Raw genomic sequence first — 20,159 nt, forward strand, 5'->3', positions numbered from 1 at the left:
AATATATATTTTATAAAATAATAATTTAATAACTAATTTTTATTTATATATAATATGATTGATCTGTTATATATTTTTGTTCATAATATTATTATAAAATTATAAATTTTTTAAAATAAAATTTATTTTGATGTTTAATTTAACTATAAATTTTAAAATTAATAATATCTATTGGTATTATATTAAATATTAAAGATTTTATCAAATATAAAAAAATTACGATATTCGTGTTCTACTTGAACACCTCTTATATAATAAACGCCTTATTAATTAGCGTTTTCTTTGTTAAAAGCATTTTTTGGATATGTATTTTTCAGTTAAAATACCAAAAAAATAGATTTTTTATTTAAATAAATATTTTTTTTATTGAATCTAATAATTATAAAAATCATTAAAAAATTACGTCATAATCTCATCTCGTTTACACAGTATACGAGATATATAAAATTTCAAAAATACACATATCTTATTTATAATGTAAATAAGATACATTTATAATTATCTCGTTTACCGTGTAAATAAGATATGTGTATTTATAAATATAAAAATATAATTTTTAAAAATAATAAAAAAATATTAATAATTTAAATTGGACTTATAACATCTCAAATTTTTATGTCAATACGATATTTTTCGAAAAAATTTTTCAACAATTAGTTCTATTTCAATAAATCAATTCCAAGTTTTGAAATAAAATAAAAAATAATATAATTTTATTAATATGTTATTAATTTATTTTTCATGCTATAATTATAACAGAGCCTAGATAATATTATTATTATTATTATTATTATCAAATTCGATATTTGTCGAAATAAGTAATTATCAGTATTTCTTATTTTTTATCCATAAGTTACTAATATCATTTATATTAGTAACTCATATATTTAACCCTACATATATTATTATTTGTGTTTTAATATATTAAATTTTTATAATTATTCATTTAAAATATTTATAATTTAAGCACCTTTAGAGGTTGACACCTAGTCATTAAATCACCATTAATCATTATCGTTACACTTTGGCCAAAGCCATTAAGGAAAAAAAAGAAAAAATAAAAACGTGGCTTTTATATATATATATATATATATATATATATATATATATATATATATATATAATCATAGTAGGGGTAGTATATTAGTATTGTGGTTCAAATTTTTTAATAAAACTTTTACAATGAAAAGGAGATTATTCCTATTCTGATAATGTTATTACTTTCATAATCTTAATTTTTGAGAATATTGTATCTTTTGTGGTCGAATCTTTATTATGAATTAATTCAATGAATCCTGTGTCTACTAAGATAAATTCATAAAAGGTTTGGATTTTTTGGATGTTTGTTGGAGGGTAATGAAAAGTATTTAAAAAAAATCGTTTTATAAAGGGTTCTTCTATCCATCTTAAATCACTCTTTCTCTAAAGCCATTATTTTTATAGGTATTGATTTTTCATGGTAAGAATGTTCTTCAGATAATGGTCTAGTTTTAAACAAATTTGATGGCTGCAATAATGTATATCTGTTAACTGTAGGAACCTCATATAAGCTTTTAGTTTATACTGATGATTTTTCACTTTTAACAACCTGTCGTCAGGGGTTTAATAAATAATTGTTTAGCTTGTATTGAAGTTGCTGGTTGGTCAAGAGGTTGACCATAATCTTCACTGCTTGCTTGTTTCTTTCTCATTTTTACCTTGCAAAAATTCTCTCGTTAGAAAATCGGGTAATACATTTGATTCTTCTTTAATATGCTCAATAGAAAAATCAAAGCATGATAATATAGTTTGCCATCTAGCAAATATTTGTTTAGAAACTAAATTTTTAACATCATTCTTTAATACACTTGGGGCTGCTTTGCAATCAGTTCTGATTAAGAAGATTTTATTGAACAAATCTTCTTGAAAACGTGAAACACATAGGGCAATGGCTAATATTTCTTTTTTAATGGTAGCATAATTTTTTTTGGACTGAATTTAATACACTCGAATGATATTTAACTATTTGTTCTTTTGAAGAGTTTAGTATTCCTCCATACCCTAATTCTGAAGCATCTGTTTCTACTATTAGACTCGCCTTAGGGTCTAGTATACTCAAATAAGGAATTTCTTTTACTAAATATAAATTTTTTGAACTATTTTAGACATATTTTCTGTCAAAGGAGGAATCTTAGCCTTTTATATAAAGGTTCACATAAAGTTCTTATTCCTGGTAGAAATTCGGCTACATAATTAAGATATTATAAGAATCTTTGTAATTGTTTCTCGTTGATAATTTCATTTGGAAATTTTTCTGTAAATTTAACAGATCTCTTAATCGGAGTAATTGTTTCTTGAAAAATTTCATATCCTAGAAATCTTACTTTTATTATAAATATTTTTATTCTCTTTTCAGATAGGACAAGGCCATTTTCTTTTATAACATTAATAAATTTTTCTAGGTGTTGAATATGTTGGTTTATTCCTTTAGAGTATACAAGAACATTGTCTAAGTAGACTATGGTAAAATTTAGATATGAATAAAAAATATAGATAACTTGATGCCTTTTTTAATCCTTGGGGCATTACATTCCAATCATAATGTCCAAAGGGTAATATAAAAGCTGTTTTATATCGCTCTTCTTCTTTTACTGATATTTGATAGTATCCAGATTTTAAATCAAATTTAAAAAATACAGTAGCCTTATTTATTCTTTTAATTAAGTCATTTTTATTTGGTTAGGGATATCTTGTAAGAACCCGCATTTTCACGTAAAACCGTTTCAATAAAATAATTTTAGTGCCCGAAATAGATTAAAAATTTAGAAGTTTTAATTGGAAAATAAAAATATGAAATTTGATTTCAGTGAATTTTTCTGAGTTGGAAAATGTACCTTTTCAAAAAGAATTTTGAAAAAATGCGTACTGGTGCTTAAGCTGGCAGTACCGGCTCTAGATTGTCTAATGCCGCGTATTTTGGAAAATAATATTTTAAAAAGTAATTTATTGTTTTGAAAGGATAAAAATAATTTAGAATCGAAAATCGGATACTAATCTTAAAGGTTTAGGTCCAAAGTAGGCCAAACGGACCAAAAATACTAACGTGATGGACCGGACCCAAACCGGGCCCAAGGTCCAGCATATATAAGCTCATTTAATGAGCATTTCAGCCCATTCTCTCCCACTTTGATGAGAGAGCCGCGGTTTTGAAGAGAGGAGAGGAGGAAGAGAGTGCTTTACGGCTTCTAATTAACGACTAGAGGTAAGACTTAGGGTAATTGGGGTGTTACATTTAGCGGTATCAGAATGGTTCGTCCTCGTGAGCCTGATGGATGGACTGATTGTGCTTCATTACATACTCTGTGTGTCTTTTCTTTGATGCTATTAGGTTATCTACTTGATATTTCATAGCATACTTGTTTATGAGTGCCTGTTTGGGGTAAATGAAGCATTAGGCTTTTGATATTGAGACTGATCACCTTGATATCAAATATTTGGTGTAGAAAGGAACCCTAATGGCTACTCGCGGACGAGGTCGTACACATTCACGAAGAGAAAGTAGGAATGAGCGACCGGCCGATAACCATGCCGAGTTCATGGCGGCAATGGCGAATCTTGCAAACATCATAGGGGCTACTGCTACTTCGACTCTGCAAGCTGTGCAGAAGTTAGGCCAACCGGCCAGAAATGAAAATGGAAATGGTGAAGGAAATGCGAATGAGAATGCGGGAGGAAACAGAGATAACACGGGAGGTGTTCCGATGACCTTGGCGACCTTTCTCAAGGTTCATCCTCTGAGTTTTTGAGGTTCAACTAATCCCACGGAAGCAGATAACTGGTTCCAAGCTATGGAACGCGCACTGCAAGCGCAGCATATCCTACATAACCAATACGTAGAGTTTGCTACTTACTAACTTCAGGAAGAGGCCCAGCATTGGTGGTAGGAAGAATGCCGCTTGCTACAGCTCTAGAATGTAGATGTTCCTTGGGATGTGTTCCAAACGGCCTTCTACAAGAAGTATTTTCCTGAGTATGCAAGGAAAGCAAAGGAGATGGAACTTATGCAGTTGAAGCAAGGTTCCTTGTCTATGACAAAATTATACGAGCAAGTTTGAGGAACTTTGTAGGTTCTCTAGGGCATGTCAGGGTGCCCCGGAAACCTATGAGAGTTGGAAGTGTATCACGTATCAAAGGGGTTTGAAGGACGACATCATGACTGCTGTGGCTCCTATGGAGATTCGTATTTTCTTTAATTTGGTGAACAAGGCAAGAGTGGTTGAAGAATATGTGAAAATGGTAGCCTCATCAAAGGAGACTTCTGGAGGAAATACAAGTAGGGAGCGTGACGATCATCTCAGACCAAGGGGACAGAACTTTAAAAGAAATGAACACACTCCTCAACATCTGTGAGGTCAAGGGGATTTCAGAAAGAACAACAACGCTCAGTTCCACATGGCAAAGGGAGATGGTCGATGCTACACTTGCGAATTACCAGGGCACCTTGCTAAGGACTACCGTAGAGGGAGGAACCGAGGTGTGGGTAAAAGTCAGCAACCAGGCCGTGTATTTGCTTTGGAGGCACGTGAGGCGATGGGGTCGGATCCTCCGACAAGAGGTAAGTGTATGGTTTGAGTCTTATATTGCCTGGACTTGAGGTAGTTTGGTTCTGTCTTTTTGCAAGTCATCGTTAGGATTACAAAGGCGTAGAGTTGTGTTGGGAGTAAACTTTGGGGAAAGGAGGATTCTAGCAGCGGTAGCCGAGGATTTCGAACTTGTGATGATGAACGATCCGAGTTGGCGTGCCAGAATGGTTACCAGGTATGACTAGAAGTCTTGGCAGTTCCCTATGTGGGCGATGGATGCGGTTCAGTACTAGTGGCAACGGAAATACCAACTAACGTCCTTACGGGTTTTAACTATGATTTTTGCTGATTTAAGATTTAGAGTGATTTTTAAATTTGGTTTGGAGCTTTGGTTTACAGATTTGGTTTTGAAACTAGGATTTGAACTTTTGATCAAATGACATTATTTAAAAAAGGAAAAGTGAGTCCTAAGATTTTGTTCACTTGTGATTTCGGTTTGTAAATTTTAACGTATCCAAAAGGAATTCAAATAGAAAGATCGACAACGGTGATGAAAGTCAGAAGCTTCTTGGGTTTAGCCAGATATTACCGGAGATTCATTGAAGGATTTTCCTGGATTGTATTACCGATGGATAGGTTGACAAGAAAGGAAGTGCCTTTTGTTTGGATGTCGGAGTGTGCAGAGAATTTTTAGACTTTGAAGTAGTAGTTAACTTCAGCACCTGTTTTAATCTTGTTGGAACCGCATGAACCGTTTGAAGTATACTATGACGCTTCTCTGAAGGGTTTAAGTTGCGTGTTGATGCAACACCAGAGTGTGGTGGCTTACGCATCGCGTCAGCTAGGACCGCATGAGGTGAACTATTCAACTCATGATCTGGAATTAGCGGCAATTGTGTTTGCACTGGAGATTTGGAGGCACCACCTGTGCGGAGTGAGGTTTAGCGACTTTTCTGATCATAAGAGTCTCAAGTATGTTCTTGATCAGAAAGAGCTTAAAATGCGTTGGAGAAGACAGATAGAGTTACTAAAGGATTATGATTTTGAACTGAGTTATCACCATGAAAAGGTGAAAGTGGTCGCAGGTGTGTTGGGTCGGAAATCTTTAACAATCGCTTGGGTGAGAATCAAGGAAGAGGAGTTGGTGGAGAAGTTTGTGGGTCTTAAGCTGGACATTGGTGAGGTGGCTAGAAGAACTTGTTTAAATCAGTTGCAGATTTCAAGCACGATTAAGACGGAGATTCAGAGGGCTCAGCAAGATGAGCTAAAGCTTCAGAAATTGTTGCAACCAGTTGGTGATAAGAGGTATGAAGAATTCACTAAGGAGCGTGAAAGATTGAGGAGAGATAAGGGGAGAGTTTGCACACAGGATGTCGGAAGTTTGAGACAAGACTTGTTGTCGGGGGCTCACTATAATGGATTTTCTGTTCATCCAAGAAACACGAAGATGTATTCTAACTTAAAGAAGATGTTCTGGTGGCCAGGGATGAAAGGTGATGTAGCTACAGTGGCATCCAAGTGTTTGACGTGTCCAAAGGCGAAGATAGAGCATCAGAAGCCGTCAGGAACAATACAGCCTCTTAAGATTCCTCAGTGGAAGTGGGCTATGATGCGGTTTGGGTGCTCGTGGTTCGCTTAACCAAAATTCGCTCATTTTCTTCCTATTCGAGTGAACTATTCTATGGAGGAGTTGGCGAGAGAGAACGTCGACACGGTAGGATGATGGTGAACGAGGTGCCTTGGCAACTTGTTGGATTAGCAACGTTGAAAGTAGGATGCTTCATGGGGAATTTATATAGGTGAAAATCTTTTTAAGGAGAGAAGGATGTAAGAACCCGTGTTTTCACGTAAAAACATTTTAATAAAATAATTTTAGTGCCCGGAATAGATTCAAAATTTAGAAGTTTTAATTTGAAAATAAAAATGTGAAATTTGATTTCAGTGAATTTTTCTGAGTTGGAAAATGTACCTTTTCGAAAAGATTTTTGTAAAAATGCGTATTGGCGCTTAAGCTGGCAGTACCGGCTCTAGACTGTCCAGTACCGCGTATTTTGGAAAATAATATTTTGAAAACTGATTTATTGTTTTGAAAGGATAAAAATAATTTAGAATCGAAAACCGGACACTAATCTTAAAGGTTTTGGCTGAAAGTAGGCCAAACGGACTAAAAACACTAGCGGGATGGATCGGGCCCAAACTGGGCCCAAGGTCTACATATATAAGCTCATTTAATGAGCATTTCAGCCCATTCTCCCCCACTTTGATGAGAGAGGCGCGGTTTTGAAGAGAGGAGAGGAGGAAGAGAGTGCACTATTCACCTCCACCTTCCGGAAGTCATAACTTTTGATCCGATTGACGAGCCGTTTGCAGCCACGCGAAGCTCTCGTCGAGCTATACGTTTCTATCTAAGCAAACTAGGTAAGAAACTGTGTTTCACTTCTCAGTTTCGTGCCCTAGATTTCTGCATTTTTAAGGTTATGGTTTGAGTAGATTTTGTAGTTTTGGTTGTTTAGGTGATCTCTAGTAGCAGGTAATTGATGGATTTTACCCGTAATCTCGTTGGATAAGGTAAGAAACCTCTTTATCCTTGTGGTTTGGTATAGTATGAGCTTTAGTTGTTGATGTATGGCTATGTTGTATGTATGAAGCATGTTTTTGGAATTGGTGGTGGCTTTTGGTGTGGCTTTGATGGTTTAGAGCTTGGTGAAAGATTGATTGGAATAAAGTTTGGTGTTTGAGCATATTGGGAATTGGCCAATGTATGGTTTTGGTTTCCTTTATGTAATATGTAATGTTTCTTGAAACTTAGGCTAGTTGACCATAAGATAGGATTGAATGATATGGGTGTTTGAGTAATTATGTGTAAATTGATGTTAATTGTTGGTGTTTGGGATTATTGTGGATGATGATAATTGTTGGAGATTATTGATGTTGATGAGTATTGAGGATGATTATTTATATTGATGAATAATGAGAATTTTGAGAAATTAAAGTGATGAGTTAATGTAAAATGTTTAGGGTGGGTTGGAATGAAGGATATTGATGATTATGATGTTTGATGACATATATTGATGATGATTTTGATTGTTGGTTATTGTGGTTGTTGAGGATTGTTGGGTGCTATTGGTGTTGATGAGCTTTATGATGGATTTGATTAATAATGGATAGGGTTTAATAATGACTATTGGAATTTATGAGGAATTGTTTTGGGTAGTTGAGGTTGTTATTGATTGATTATGATTATGAGTGTGGATTTATGATTAAGTAGGAAATTATGGATTTGGTAGTGAGATATGGTATAATGGTTGAGTAATTTAAGTGAAATTGAGAACAATGATATGAAGAGGTAAGGTATTGTGTGTGGTAGTGGTTTATGATGATTAGGTAGGTTTTGATTTGGTTTTGAATGGAAAGTTGGTTAGAATTGAAGTTTTGAGGTTTCTGGTAAAAACTGGTTTTTAGTGAACTTTGAAGGGTCATAACTTGTGCCTCGATTTTCAAATGTTTGCAGAAATTTGTTTAGAGTTAAAGTCCATTGAAAACCCTTCGATTTGATATAAAGTTTGTAAAATTTGGATTTTTGTAGAGGAAGTTATGATTATTCAAAGTTGGTGTTAAAAATATGAAATTCTGCAAAGTTGCAGAATTTCAGAATTTCTGATATGTGCGCACACACAGCCTACGCACAATCCTGCGAAAATGTTTTTCTGTGCGGACGCTGATGAGCGGATAATTTATACGCTTTTTGGCATTATTTTTAGGTAGTTTTTAGTAGGATCTAGCTACTTTTAGGGATGTTTTCATTAGTTTTTATGCTAAATTCACATTTCTGGACTATACTATGAGTTTGTGTGTTTTTCTGTGATTTCAGGTATTTTCTGGCTGAAATTGAGGGACTTGAGGAAAACTCTGATAAAAGGCTAACAAAGGACTGCTGATGCTGTTGGATCCTGACTTTCTTGCACTCGAAATGGATTTTTTGGAGCTACAGAACTCCAAATGGCGCGCTCTCAATAACGTTGAAAAGTAGACATCCATAGCTTTCCAGCAATATATAATAGTCCATACTTTATTCGAGATTAGATGACATAAACTGGCGCTCAACGCCAGTTCCATGCTGCATTCTGGAGTCAAACGCCAGAAACACGTCACGAACCAGAGTTGAACGCCAGAAACACGTTACAACTTGGTGTTCAACTCCAAAAGAAGCCTCTGCACGTGTAAAGCTCAAGCTCAGCCTAAGCACACACCAAGTGGGCCCCGAAAGTGGATTTCTGCATCAATTACTTACTTCTGTAAACCCTAGTAGCTAGTCTAGTATAAATAGGACATTTTATTATTGTATTAGACATCCTGGATTGTATTTTTAATCCTGTGATCACGTTTTGGGGGCTGGCCATTCGGCCATGCCTGGACCACCATCACTTATGTATTTTCAACGGTGGAGTTTCTACACACTATAGATTAAGGGTGTGGAGCTCTGTTGTACCTCGAGTTTTAATGCAATTACTACTATTTTCTATTCAATTCAGTTTATTCCGGTTCTAAGATATTCGTTGCACTTCACCATGACGAATGTGATGATCTATGACACTCATCATCATTCTCACCTATGAACGCGTGACTGACAACCACTTCTGTTCTACCTTAGATCGAACGTATATCTCTTAGATTCCTTAATCAGAATCTTCGTGGTATAAGCTAGAATTGATGGCGGCATTCATGAGAGTCCGGAAAGTCTAAACCTTGTATGTGGTATTCCGAGTAGGATTCAGGGATTGAATGACTGTGACGAGCTTCAAACTCGCGATTGTTGGGCGTGATGACAAACGCAAAAGAATCAATAGATTCTATTCCGGCATGATCGAGAACCGACAGATGATTAGCCGTGCTGTGACAGAGCATTTGGACCTTTTTCACTGAGAGGATGGGATGTAGCCATTGACAACGGTGATGCCCTACATGCAGCTTGCCATTGAAAGGAATAAGAAGGATTGAAGGAAGGCAGTAGGAATGCAGAAATTTAGAAGGAGCACAACATCTTCATACGCTTATCTGAAATTCCCATCAATGATTTATATAAGTATTTCTATCTTTATTTTCTGTTTATTTATTATTATTATTCGAAAACTCAATAACCATATATTATCTGCCTAACTGAGAATTTACAAGATGACCATAGCTTGCTTCATACCAATAATCTCCGTGGGATCGACCCTTACTCACGTAAGGTTTATTACTTGGACGACCCAGTGCACTTGCTGGTTATTTGTGTGGAGTTGTGAAGAAAGTGCTGAGTTATAAACGCGCATACCAAGTTGAATGCCATTGTTAAAGATCACAATTTTGTGCACCAAGTTTTTGGCGCCGTTGCCGGGGATTGTTCGAGTTTGGACAACTGACGGTTCATCTTGTTGCTCAGATTAGGTAATTTTCTTTTTGTTTTATTTTCAAAAATCTTTCAAAAAAAAATTTTACTTCTATTTTCGAAAAAAAATTAGTCTAAATTTTTAAGAATGAATTCTAGTGTTTCATGAAGCATGTTGTAGCCTGGTTGGCTGTAAAGCCATGTCTAAATTCTTTTGAACTGAGGCTTCCTCTTCACATGCTTGAACTATGTATACTAAAGCTTGGCTGGCTATTAAGCCATGTCCAATTTCTGGACCGGAGCTTTAGACTAACATTGAAAGATTCCTGGAATTCTTATTAAAAATTTTGAATTTCTTATTTTATTTTTCCTATATGTTTTCGAAAAAAAATATACAAAAATCCAAAAAATTATAAAATCATAAAAATAAAAAATATTTTGTGTTTCTTGTTTGAGTCTAGAGTCAATTTTAAGTTTGGTGTCAATTACATGTTTTTAAAATTTATGCATTTTTTGAAAATTCATGCATATGTTCTTAATGATCTTCAAGTTGTTCTTGGTAAGTATTCTTGTTTGATCTTGATGTTTTCTTGCTTTGTGTCTTTTGTTGTTTTTCATGTGCATTTTGGCATTCATAATGTCTAAGCATTAAAGATTTCTAAGTTTGGTGTCTTGCATGTTTTCTTTGCATAAAAATTTTTTCAAAAATATGTTCTTGATGTTCATCATGATCTTCAAAGTGTTCTTGGTGTTCATCTTGACATTCATAGTGTTCTTGCATGCATTCTTTGTTTTGATCCAAAAAGAAAAGAGAAAAACACAAAAATGAAGTTTTATTTTTTTTCTTTCATCATTAAAAATTTAAAAATAAAAAATATCTTTTCCTTTTTTCTCTCAAAATTTCAAAAATTTGAGTTGACTTAGTCAAAAAATTTTTTAAAATTAGTTATTTCTTGTAAGTCAAGTCAAATTTTCAATTTTTAAAAATCTTATCTTTTCAAAACTTTTTCAAAAATAAATTCTTTTTCATTTTTCTTACTATTTTTCAAAAATTTTTAATTTGAATTTTAAAATCTTTTTCTTATCTTTAATTCATAATTTTCGAAACTTTACTAACAATTAATGTGATTGATTCAAAAATTTGAAGTTTGTTACTTTCTTGTTAAGAAAGGTTCAATCTTTAAATTCTAGAATCATATCTTTTAGTTTCTTGTTAGTCAAGTAATCAATTTTAATTTTAAAAATTATATCTTTTTATCATATCTTTTATATCATATCTTTTTTAAAAATTTATCTTTTTTCAAAATTTTGATTTCAAAATATCTTTTCTAACTTCTTATTTTTTCAAATTGACTTTCAAATCTTTTTCAACTAACTATTTGACTTTTTGTTTATTTGTTATCCTTTTCAAAATCACCTAACAACTTTTCTCTCTCCAATTTTAGAAAATACCTCCCTCTTTTTCAAAAATTCTTTTTAATTAAATAATTATTTTAAATTTTAATTTTAATTTTAATTCCTCCTTTAATTTTCGAAAATCACTAACCCTTTTTTAAAATTAATTTTCGAATTCTCTCCCTCTCATCTTCTTCTATTTATTTATTTATTTATTTACTAACACTTTTCCTCATCTCAAGAATCTGAACCTATCTTCACCCTTGTGTTTGGATTCTTACCTTTTCCTTCTTCTATTTCTTTCTTCTTCTACTAACATAAAGGAATCTCTATACTGTGACATAGAGGATTCCTCTTCCTTTTCTGTTCTCTTTTTTCTCATATGAGCAGGAACAAGGAAAAATGCATTCTTGTTGAAGCTGATCCTAAACCTGAAAGGATTCTGAACAGGAAACTAAGAGAAGCTAAATTACAACAATCCAGGGATAACCTTACTAAATTTTTCGAACAAGAAAAGGATATGCAGTCGAACCCAACAACAATAATGCAAGGAGGATACTTGGTGATTATACTACACCTACTTCCAAGTTTGATGGAAGAAGCATCTCAATTCCTGTCATTGGAGCAAACAATTTTGAGCTGAAACCTCAACTAGTTGCTCTAATGCAACAAAACTGCAAGTTTCATGGACTTCTATCAGAAGATCCCTACCAGTTTTTAACTGAGTTCTGCAGATCTGTGAGACTGTTAAGACTAATGGAGTAGATCCTGAAGTCTACAGGCTCATGCTTTTCCCTTTTGCTGTAAGAGACAGAGTTAGAACATGGTTGGACTCACAACCTAAGGATAGCCTGGACTCTTGGGATAAGCTGGTCACGGCCTTCTTAGTTAAATTCTTTCCTCCTCAAAAGCTGAGCAAGCTTAGAGTGGATGTTCAGACCTTCAAGCAAAAAGATGGTGAATCCCTCTATGAAGCTTGGGAAAGATACAAGCAGATGACCAAAAAGTGTCCTTCTGACATGTTTTCAGAGTGGACCATGTTAGATATATTCTATTATGGTCTGTCTGAGTTCCCTAAGATGTCACTGGACCATTTTGCAGGTGGATCCATTTACCTAAAGAAAACACCTGCAGAAGCTCAGGAACTTATTGAAATGGTTGCAAATAACCAATTCATGTACACTTCTGAGAGGAATTCCATGAATAATGGGACGCCTCAGAGGAAGGGAGTTCTTGAAATTGATGTTCTGAATGCCATATTGGCTCAGAACAAAATGTTGACTCAGCAAGTTAACATGATTTCTCAAAGTCTGAATGGATGGCAAAATGCATCCAACAGCACTAAAGAAGTATCTTTTGAAGAAGACGCTTATGATCCTGAAAACCCTGCAATGGCAGAGGTAAATTACATCGGGGAAGCCTTTGGCAACACCTATAACCCCTCATGGAGAAATCATCCAAATTTCTCATGGAAGGATCAACAAAAGCCTCAACAAGGCTTTAATAATGGTGGAAGAAATAGGTTTAGCAATAGCAAGCCTTTTCCATCATCTTCTCAGCAACAGACAGAGAATTCTGAGCAGAGCACCTCTAACTTAGCAAATATAGTCTCTGATCTGTCTAAGACCACTTTAAGCTTCATGAGTGAAACAAGGTCCTCCATCAGAAATTTAGAGGCACAAGTGGCCAGCTAAGTAAGAAAGTCACTGAAACTCCTCCTAGTACTTTCCCAATCAATACTGAAGAGAATCCAAAAAGAGAGTTGATAAACCCCATTTTTAGCGTTTATCTTGTATTGAATTTAGAGTATTTTGATGACCTTTTCTCACATTTAACCTATGAATTAGCATGGTTTTGTTATCTCTCCCATATTTGTGCTTAAGTGTAAAAACATGCTTTTTAAGCCTTTAATTTGATAATTTTAATTCATCCTTGATTCTATGAGATGCCTTGATGTGTTTGCTAGTAATCTCAGGTTGAAATAGGCTAGACATGGATCAAAGGAGCAAGGAAGAAGCATGTGGAGAGAAGCATAAAAGCCAAAGAATTGATCTCGACCAAGCACGCGCCCGCGCACAAGGCGCCCGCGTGCACATTGCAAAATCGGCCAGGGACGCGCACGCGTACCGTGCGTGCACGCGTCGTTGACCGCACATGACTTCATTAAAGCAACACGTGCCTGGCGATTTGGAAGGGTTTCTGAACCCATTTTGGCACCAATTGCTGATAGAAGGGAATAAAAGGATCAAGGATTGAGGGGAAGGAGGATCATCATTCTAGCATATAGCATAATTAGGATTAGTTTAGAGCTAGTTTAGAGAGAGAAGCTCTCTCTTCTCTCTAGAATTAGGATTAGGTTTAGATTAATCTCTCTTCTTAGATCTAGGTTTAATTCATGCTTCAATTCACTTTTCCTTCATCAAGTCTTAATCTTCTCCTCTTCCTCTTTCTAGTTATGTGCTTTAATAATTGTAATTCTTCATTTTGTTTTGGATAGATTGTTGTTCCTTTGTTTTCTTTCAATAATGCAATTTGAGGTAATTCATGATAATTGTGGTTTCCTTGATTGTTGTTGTTAATTCTTTACATTTTATTGTTGTTAGATTTTATTCTTGTTGTTGATTTACTATGCTTTCCTTTTATGCCTTCCAAGTGTTTGATGAAATGCTTGGTTGGATTTTAGAGTAGAGTTTTATGTTCTTGGCTTGGAAAGGTAACTTAGGAACTCTTGAGTTACTAATGTCCAAGTAATTGATGATTGGGATCCATTGACTCTAGTTCTCACTAATTGAATTAGTGGAGAGTTAGGACTTATGGACTAGGATTGATATAGCTCATTTGACTTTCCTTTACTACTAGTTAGAGGATGATTTAATGAGATTAATCCTTGCCAATTCTCATATTGTGGTTAGTGAGTAGGATAGAGATCCTTGACCACCAACCCCCCTTGCCAAGACCTTTTTAGCCATTAGTTTACTTTCTTGCCATTTATCTTTCATGTTTCTTATCAAAACCCCAAAATAACTCACAACCAATAACAAGACACTTCATTACAATTCCTAGGGAGAATGACCCGAGGTTTGAATACTTCGGTTATTAATTTTAGGGGTTTGTTACTTGTGACAAACAATCTTTTGTATGAAAGGATTATTGTTGGTTTAGAAACTATACTTGCAACGAGAATTCATTTGTGAAATTCTAAACCGTCAAAAAAAAAAAATCTAATCATCAAGAGTGCAAGGCCATTGACATAATCAACATGGCCGAACCTAGAAAGAAAGGAGAGGGCGTGAATCCCAATGAGGAAGACCTAAGGGGATGTCTCTCAAGCAAGAAGGAGTTCCTTATTGAGGACTTAAAGGAATCTGAAGGTCATATAGAGACCATAGAGATCCCATTAAACCTCCTTTTGTCATTCATGAGCTCTAAAAACTATTCTTCCTCTGAAGAGGATGAAGATGTAACTAGAGAACAAGTTGCTCAATATTTAGGAGCTATCATGAAGCTGAATGCCAAGTTGTTTGGTAATGAGACTTGGGAAGATGAACTTCCCTTGCTCATTGGTGAACTAGATACATGGGTTCAGCAAACTTTACCTCAAAAGAAACAAGATCCTGGTAAATTCTTAATACCCTGTACCATAGGCACCATGACGTTTGAAAAGGCTCTGTATGACCTAGGGTCAGGCATAAATCTTATGCCACTCTCTGTAATAGAGAAGCTGGGGATCATTGAGGTATAACCTGCCATATTCTCATTGCAAATGGCAGACAAGCCAGTAAGACAAGCTTATGAATTGGTAGAGGACGTGTTGGTAAAGGTTGAAGGCCTTTAGATCCCTGCTGATTTCATAATCTTAGACACTAGGAAGGAGGGGGATGAATGCATCATCCTTGGAAGACCTTTCCTAGCCACAGCAGGAGCTGTGATAGATGTTAACAGAGGAGAATTAGTCCTTCAATTGAATGGGGACTACCTTGTGTTTAAGACCCAAGGGTGTTCTTCTTTAACAATGGAAAGGAAGCATGAAAAGCTTTTCTCAGTACAGAGTCAAACAGAGCCCCCACAATCAAACTCTAAGTTTGGTGTTGGGTGGCCACAGAGAAACTCTAAGTTTGGTGTTGAATCCCCACATTCAAACTCTAAGTTTGGTGTTGGGAGTCTACAACATTGACCTGATCACCTTTGAGGCTCCATGAGAGCCCACTGTCAAGCTAGTGACATTAAAGGAGCACTTATTGGGAGGCAACCCAATTTTTATTTATCTTATTTTATTTTTTTATTGTTCTTTTATGTTTTATTAGGTTCACGATCATGTGGAGTCACAAAATAAATATTAAAATTAAAAACAGGATAAAAAACAGCAGAAGAAAAAACACACCCTGGAGGAAGGGCTTACTGGCGTTTAAACGCGAGTAAGGAGCATCTGGCTGGCGTTCAACGCCAGAACAGAGCATGGATCTGGCGTTGAACGCCAGAAACAAGCAACATCCTGGCGTTTAAATGCCAGGAAAACACCCTGAGGAGAGCTGGCGCTGAACGCCAAAAACAAGCATGGAACTGGCGTTCAACGCCAGAAACATGCTGCAAATGGGCGTTAAATGCCCAAAACAAGCATGAAGCTGGCGTTCAACACCAGAAACAAGCATCAATCTGGCGTTGAACGCCAGGATTGCATGAAAAGGGCGTTTTACATGCCTCATTGGTGCAGGGATGTAAATCCTTGACACCTCAGGATCTGTGGACCCCACAGGATCATATCAGGATCTGTGGACCCTACAGGATCCCCATCTACCTCAACTCACCATCTCTCCTCTTCACACAATCCAATAACACTCTTCCCCAAAACCCTTCACCAATCACCTCAATCTCTCTTTTCCATCACCTCTTCACCACTCACATCCTTCCACTCTTCCCCATAAACCCCACCTACCCTCAAAATTCAAAATCTCTTTCCCACCCAAACCCACCCTAAATAGCCGAACCTACTCCCTCTCCCTCCATTATATAAACCCCTCCATTCTTCTTCATTTTCACACAACACAACCTTCTCTTCTCCTCCTTGGCCGAAACACAACCCTCTCTCCCTCTCCTCCATATTTTCTTCTTCTTCATCTATTCTTTCTTCTCTTGCTCAAAGGCGAGCAATATTCTAAGTTTGGTATGGTAAAAGCATAGCTTTTTTTGTTTTTCCATAACCACCTATGGCACCTAAGGCCGGAAAAACCTATGGCACCTCCGAGTCATGGGAGATGGAGAGATTCATCTCGAAATCTCATCAAGACCACTTCTATGATATTGTGGCCAAGAAGAAGGTGATCCCTGAGGTCCCTTTCAAACTCAAGAAAAATAAGTATCCGGAGATCCGACATGAGATCCAAAGAAGAGGTTGGGAAGTTCTGACCAACCCCATTCAACAAGTCGGAATCTTAATGGTTCAGGAGTTCTATGCCAATGCATGGATCACTAGGAACCATAATCAAAATGTGAACCCGAATCCAAAGAATTATCTTACAATGGTTTAGGGGAAATACTTAGATTTTAGTCCGGAAAATGTGAGGTTGGTGTTCAACATGCCCATGATGCAAGGAGATGCACGCCCCTACACAAGAAGGGTCAACTTTGATCAAAGGTTGGACCAAGTCCTTATGGACATATGTGTTGAAGGAGCTCAATAGAAAAGAGACTCCAAAGGCAAGCCAGTTCAATTAAGAAGATTGGACCTCAAGCCTGTGGCTAGAGGATGGTTGGAGTTAATCCAACGCTCCATCATCCCCACTAGCAACCGATCCGAAGTTACCATGGATCGAGCCATCATGATTCATAGCATCATGAATGGAGAGGAAGTAGAAGTTCATGAAGTCATCTCCCTTGAATTCTACAAAATAGCTGAAAAGTTCTCCACCATGGCAAGGCTAGCTTTTCCTCATCTTATTTGCCATCTATGTTACTCAGCTGGAGTTATCATAGAAGGAGACATCCCCATTGAGGAGGATAAGCCCATCACTAAGAAGAGGATGAAGCAAACAAGAGAGCCCACTCATGGATCCCAAGAGATGCATGAGGAACCTCATCACCAAGAAATCCCGGAGATGCCTCAAGGGATGCACTTTCCTCCCAACAATTATTGGGAACAACTCAACACTTCTCTAGAAGACTTGAGTTATAATAGGATCAATTAAGGGTGGAACATCAAGAGAACTCCATCATTCTCCATGAAATTAGAGAAGATCAAAGAGCAATGAGGGAGGAGCAACAAAGGCAAGAAAGAGACATAGAAGAGCTCAAGGACATCATTGGTTCTTCAAGAAGAAAGTGCCACCATCACTAAGGTGGACTCATTCCTTGTTCTTATTTCTCTGTTTTTCGATTTTTAAGCTTTATGTTATCTATGTTTGTGTCTTTATTGCATGATCATTAGTATGTAGTAACTATGTCTTAAAGCTATGAATAATTCCATGAATCCTTCACCTTTCTTAAATGAAACATGTTTTTAATACAAAAGAACAAGAAGTACATGAGTTTCGAATTTATCCTTGAATTTAGTTTAATTATATTGATGTGGTGACAATACTTTTTGTTTTCTAAATGAATGCTTGAACAGTGCATATTTTTTATCTTGTTGTTTATGAATGTTAAAATTGTTGGCTCTTGAAGGAATGATGAACAAAGAGAAATGTTACTGATAATCTGAAAAATCATAAATTTGATTCTTGAAGCAAGAAAAAGCAGTGAATAGCAAAAGCTTGCAAAAAAAAAATAATAGAAAGAAAAAGAAAAAGCAAGCAGAAAAAGCCCAATAGCCCTTAAAACCAAAAGGCAAGGGTAAAAAGGATCCAAGGCTTTGAGCATCAATGGATAGGAGGGCCCAAGGAAATAAAATCCAGGCCTAAGCGGCTAAATCAAGCTGTCCCTAACCATGTGCTTGTGGCATGCAGGTCCAAGTGAAAAGCTTGAGACTGAGTGGTTAAAGTCGTGATCCAAAGCAAAAAGAGTGTGCTTAAGAGCTCTGGACACCTCTAACTGGGGACTTTAGCAAAGCTGAGTCACAATCTGAAAAGGTTCACCCAGTCATGTGTCTGTGGCATTTATGTATCCGGTGGTAATACTGGAAAACAAAGTGCTTAGGGCCACGGCCAAGACTCATGAAAGTAGCTGTGTTCAAGAATCAACAAACTTAACTAGGAGAATCAATAACACTATCTGAAATTCTAAGTTCCTAGAGATGCCAATCATTCTAAACTTCAAAGGATAAAGTAAGATGCCAAAACTGTTGCTGAGAAGATGATGGATATGGCTTGCTACTGCTCAGCCTATTGCGTCCACCATTGTTAAAGCCTTGTTGAGGCTTTTGTTGATCCTTCCATGAGAAATTTGGATGATTTCTCCATGATGAGTTATAGGTGTTTCCATAAGGTTCACCCATGTAATTAACCTCTGCCATGGCAGGGTTCTCAGGATCATAAGCTTCTTCAGAAGCTGCCTTTTTAGTACTGTTGGATGCATTTTGCCATCCATTCAGACTTTGAGAGATCATGTTGACTTGCTGAGTCAACACTTTGTTCTGTGCCAATATGGCATTCAGAGCATCAATCTCAAGAACTCTTTTCTTCTGAGATATCCCATTATTCATGGAATTCCTCTCAGAGGTGTACATGAATTGGTTGTTTGCAACCATGTCAATGAGTTCTTGAGCCTCTTCAGGCGTTTTCTTTAGGTGAATAGATCCACCTGCAGAATGATCCAATAACATTTTCGAAAATTCAGATAGACCATAATAGAATATATCTAATATGATCCATTCTGAAAACATGTCAGATGGACATCTTTTGGTCAGCTGCTTGTATCTTTCCCAAGCTTCATAGAGGGATTCACCATCTTTTTGCTTGAAGGTTTGAACATCCACTCTCAGCTTGCTCAGCTTTTGAGGAGGAAAAAATTTATCCGAGAAGGCTGTGACCAGCTTATCCCAGGAGTCCAGGCTATCCTTAGGTTGTGAATCCAACCATATCCTAGCTCTGTCTCTTACAGCAAAAGGGAAAAGCATGAGTCTGTAGACTTCAGGATCAACTCCATTCGTCTTTACAGTCTCACAGATCTACAAGAACTCAGTTAAAAACTGGTAGGGGTCTTCAGATGGAAGTCCATAAAACTTGCAGTTTTGTTGCATTAAGGTAACTAGCTGAGGTTTCAGCTCAAAGTTGTTGGCTCCAATGGCAGGAATGGAGATGCTTCTTCCATCAAATTTGGACGTTGGCTTTGTGAAGCCACCAAGCATTCTCCTTGCATTATTATTATTTTCGGCTGCCATCTCCTTCTCTTGTTCTAATGTTTCTGAAAGGTTACCTTTAGATTGTTGTAACTTAGCTTCTCTTAATTTTCTCTTCAGAGTCCTTTCAGGTTCTGGATCAATTTCAACAAGAGTGCCTTTTTCCTTGTTCCTGCTCATATGAAAGAGAAGAAAACAAGAAAAGAAAGAGGAATCCTCTATGTCACAATATAGAGATTCCTTTATGTTAGTAGAAAAAGGAAGGGGAGAAGAATGTAGAAGAGGGGATTCGGATATTAGGTGGAGAGGGGTGAAGAGAAGTGTTAGTAATTAAATAAATAAATAGAATAAGAAAAGAGGGGGAGAATATTCGAAAATAATTTAAAAAAAGATTAGTAATTTTTGAAAATTAGAGATAAGATAAGATTAAAATTAAAATTTAAAACAAAAAAGAATTTTTTTGAAAAAGAGAGGAGATATTTTCAAAAATTAGAGAGGGAAAAGTAGTTAGTTGGTTTTGAAAAAGATAGGAAACAAACAAAAAGTTAGTTAGTTGATTGAAAAA

General features: G+C 36.1%; 1 non-coding gene across 1 annotated transcript; it reads right to left on the reverse strand.

Moving 5' to 3' along the window:
- Positions 1 to 12,242: 12,242 nt before the first annotated feature.
- Positions 12,243 to 12,346, reverse strand: LOC112764355 (small nucleolar RNA R71). Its single transcript, XR_003183123.1, has one exon. It is a non-coding gene; the product is annotated as a small nucleolar RNA R71 (small nucleolar RNA).
- Positions 12,347 to 20,159: the final 7,813 nt, after the last annotated feature.

The sequence above is a fragment of the Arachis hypogaea genome, chromosome 2, assembly GCF_003086295.3.
Source record: "Arachis hypogaea cultivar Tifrunner chromosome 2, arahy.Tifrunner.gnm2.J5K5, whole genome shotgun sequence".
Classification (NCBI taxonomy): Eukaryota; Viridiplantae; Streptophyta; class Magnoliopsida; order Fabales; family Fabaceae; genus Arachis; species Arachis hypogaea.